A 3751-nucleotide genomic window follows, 5' to 3' on the forward strand; every position below is an offset into this window, starting at 1 on the left:
GCGCTTAACCCTAGAGCCACCTCTCCCACCCCGGAAACCCTCTTCTGAACCACCTCTGCCCCAGGCAGTCAGGAACCCTGGAATGCTCTGTTGACTCCTGTGATCCTTTGATGGATTGGAGGCTGAGCAGCTCTCTGCTGGAGGAGCAGCAGGCCTGCAGGTGGCAGAGGCTGGGGATTTAGCAGGAAGAAATATAACTGTTCTAATTTCATTCCAACAGCTGGGGAAACGGAAGTCATTTTTTTCTTCTTTTTATCACTTGCTGCAGCTATTAAACAGCTCCATTTTCCAGTGTGGAGGTACTCAATAAACTTTGTATAAAAGTGAGCAGATGAGCAATAAATAGAGTTTGTGGGGACGTGAGTGGGTGGGAGTGGGGCCTGGGAGTGAGTGGGGCTGGGGCCTAAGAGTGGTGGGTGGGGCTAGGAGTGGTGGGGCGGGGCTCCGGAGTGAGGGTGGGTTCCGGAAGTGGGCGGGGATGGGGCCTAGAAGTGGGTGGGACCTAGAAGTTAGTGGGTGGAGTCTGGAAGTGGGGGGAACCCGGGATTTGGGGAGTGGGGCCAGGGAGGCATGTGAGTCAGCAGGGGTAGCTGGGGCCTCCTTAATTCACCTCACCTGAGTCGAGATGCCTGGGGTCTGGGTGTCTCACCAGCCACCCTGTTGTCCTCAGGGCATTTTTCATCTGGGAAGAGACACTCTTATAGCTGTTTTCACAAAGCACCCTGACGCGTAGCCAAAGAAACTCCAGTCTAGCTTAGTGACCCAGTGGATTTATTGGGAGTCGTTGTTACTGGAGTGTTGGTGAAGGGCTTTGGAAATCCATCCCATCATGGGAGGTGGTTATACCCGCTGATTGTTTCTGGAGCTCTGGGGAGGATCCAGCAAGATGTCTCAGTGGGTAAAGGTTTTGCTGACAAGCCTGACTGTCTGAGTTCGGTTCTCAGGACCTAAATGCTGGAAGGAGAGGACGAACTCCTACAAATTGTCTCTGGCATCCGCACGCACAATTTAGTACACACATGTCCTTGTCCATGCACAGGAAGTTAAACAGAAAAAAAGAAAGAACACCCCCGCCCCCCAAACAGGAACCCTGTCACATGTGTGGGCAGAGTGGATCAGCCTGGGAAGCCAGACACATGCATGTTTTCATGTGGTGCTGTGGTCATGCGTGGGCTGCCTCGGAATGCCTGTGTTTTTCCCTGGGGCCACTTCTTGCTGTTTCTCCCAAACATCCTGTCTTGGCTCCTTGCTAACGATCCCTGAGGATGTGGGACGCGGCACTGTCAATAACAGGCGGCTGGGCTAGACTGGACTGGCATTTAACATGATTCTAATTGATTGTCAGGATGCACAATCAGCAAGTCCCTCCCTGGTGGCTCCAGGAATTCCATGACCGACCCAGAGGGCTGGTTTCAGGGTCTGCTGGCTGAAAAACAGTCTCCGACTTTTGTTTTTGAGTTGTAAAAAAAAAAATCTGAATAAAAATATCTCTCCATTATTGTCTGATGGGAGGCCCGTCGTGTTGTTACACTGTTTCCTTTGGGGCTGTATCAAGTGTGAAGAACGAACCGTTAAGCAGGCAGCTTGTGATGAGGCTGCAGCAGGCAGGGGAGGAGTGGCGCGTTTGCAGAGGAGAGGGCTGGGCTCTTGGAGACCAGGGTGGCGTTGATCTCCCCTGGCAGCTTTGTAGAAGGGTTCATGTCGGAGACATGATATTTGTGTGGCTCTCTCCATGTTGGTTAATTAAGGCTCAAAGGATCGGACGATACATGACCTTAAGCTGTAAACAGTTTCTCTAAGCTGCTGTCTGCTTCGACATGACACTTGACAGGTGAGTGTGCTGGGAGCCACAGTGGGGACAGGCAGAGGAAGGGACAGGAATTATCCCAGACACCCATTCGTGGTGCCTGGGAGCTTCTCCTTCAGCCCTTAGGGACACTTCCTCCTGCAGAATCCTAACTCCAAGTGTGGTGCTTTCGTTTGTTTGCTTGGTTGGTTGCACAAAGACACCAAAGGCTCCTGCCTTAAAGGATTGGCACTCAGTGTGGGCCATGAAAAGCTTCAGACATTTTGAGAGATGGGACCTCTTGTGAAGTCCTCAACCTCAAAGACAATTGCAGAACACTCTTCTGTTTCCCTTCTTGGCCATGAAATGAGCAGTTTTACCACATACTCCCTCCATGATGTAACACCACAGGCCCAAAGCAAGAATGACAGTGGATCATCACCGCCTGAGACCTCTGAAACGGTGAGACAACAGAAAGCACGATTTTCTTTTCACAGGTTGATCCCTTCGAACCTGCCAGTGGGTTTTAAGGAAATCTGGCCGACACATGCAATGTGTTCACTTACAGGACACCTACGGGATGCTGATCTTGAGCTAGGAGGTACTGCGGAGGGCACCAGAGGAGAAGGCCACAGTCCCGGTTCACAACCAGGCTTCAGCAGGGCAAAGCCAAGTTCAAAGTTCATCGACAAGCAGAACGTTGAACATTATGTTGTTAAGGCTGCTGCAATCTTGCTCTGTAAAGCCGCTGCCATACTCCACTCTTCTGCAGAGGCCTTATAGGAAACGGAGTCCCTAGAGGTTGGGAGGACATCTGGAAGGGAGTGGTGGCCACACATAGCCCTCCCCTAGGTCTGCCAGTGGTCTCAGAGGCAGGAGTGAAGTTTGGAGTCTTGTTACTCAGCATGAGGTAACTGGTCGGGTCCGGTGCTCAGAGTTAAAAGCCAAGTGGATGCTAAATTCTTAGGCAGTAAGGGGCAAGATGGAAGCCCCTGGGGCCAGCCTCAGAGCTAGAGGAAGAAGAGGAGACAGGGAAAAGAAGCAGGAACGTCCACATTGTTGACCAGAAGGGACTAGGGGTAGGAAACAGACCACAGGGAGACACAGGTTTGGAGGGAGAAGGGACTGATCCAAAGATCTGCCGAGAGGCCTGAGTAGAGCTGAGAGGCAGGTCATGTGACTTGTTTGTGTCACTTCCTGGTTCCATCCCTAGCATTAGAGACAGTGACTCCTGGTTTTGAAGGACCCTCCTTGGGGCAAGGCTAGGCCAGGTTCCAGCTTCCTGTCTCAGGTTGAGGCTAGGCTGAGTTCCATTCTCCACCCACAGGAACATTCTTGAGTAGAAAATTCTCAGAATGTACCGACTGATGCTTGATAGCCAATAGATTTACAGGTTAATATGTTTAGCCAATACGTTTAAACCGTAACCTTGCTGAGGTAACCTGTGCCCCTAAAAATTATAAAAACTGCTTGTAATAGCCAATCGGGGTCACCTTCTAGTCACTTGTCTTGAGGGGCTGATTGAGGGGTGACCCCAACGCACTGGAAAATCAACCTCTTGCTTTTGCATCGATCTGCGTCTTGGTGTCTCCTTTGGGGGCGTCTCGAAGTAAGTATTACTGACCGAGGGTCAGGGTCTTACAGTTTGTCCCTTTAGGGTCAGCATGGGAGAAGGTCACCCGTGCTCTTCCTGGCTCTGGTTTCTGCTCTGACCTCTGCAGCCCCAGGAAAAATGGCTGCGCCCAGACAGAGATGGTCTCCACCACTGTGGTATCCAGCTGGGCTCAGCCTCTGGAACTAGGCTTTCTTCCTCCATTCAGAAACCGGGTGGGAGGAAACAGACTCTGTCCCCCATGTGTCAAACACTCAGCCTGTCTTCCTGGACCCTCCTCCTCCGGGTCTTCCTTCTCACCACTGTTAGAATGGTCTCTTCACTTTCCTTTCTCTCCAGCTTTTCTCTTCGCT

At 51.5% G+C, this 3751-nt stretch overlaps 1 long non-coding RNA gene across 1 annotated transcript; it reads left to right on the forward strand.

Moving 5' to 3' along the window:
- The first annotated feature begins 709 nt into the window (after positions 1–709).
- Positions 710–3504, forward strand: LOC148006184 (uncharacterized). The gene is made up of 2 exons (XR_015620549.1): positions 710–2459; positions 2507–3504. It is a non-coding gene; the product is annotated as an uncharacterized LOC148006184 (long non-coding RNA).
- Positions 3505–3751: the final 247 nt, after the last annotated feature.

This window comes from Rattus norvegicus, chromosome 5 (genome assembly GCF_021556685.1).
Source record: "Rattus norvegicus strain SHRSP/BbbUtx chromosome 5, alternate assembly SHRSP_T2T, whole genome shotgun sequence".
Taxonomy (NCBI): Eukaryota; Metazoa; Chordata; class Mammalia; order Rodentia; family Muridae; genus Rattus; species Rattus norvegicus.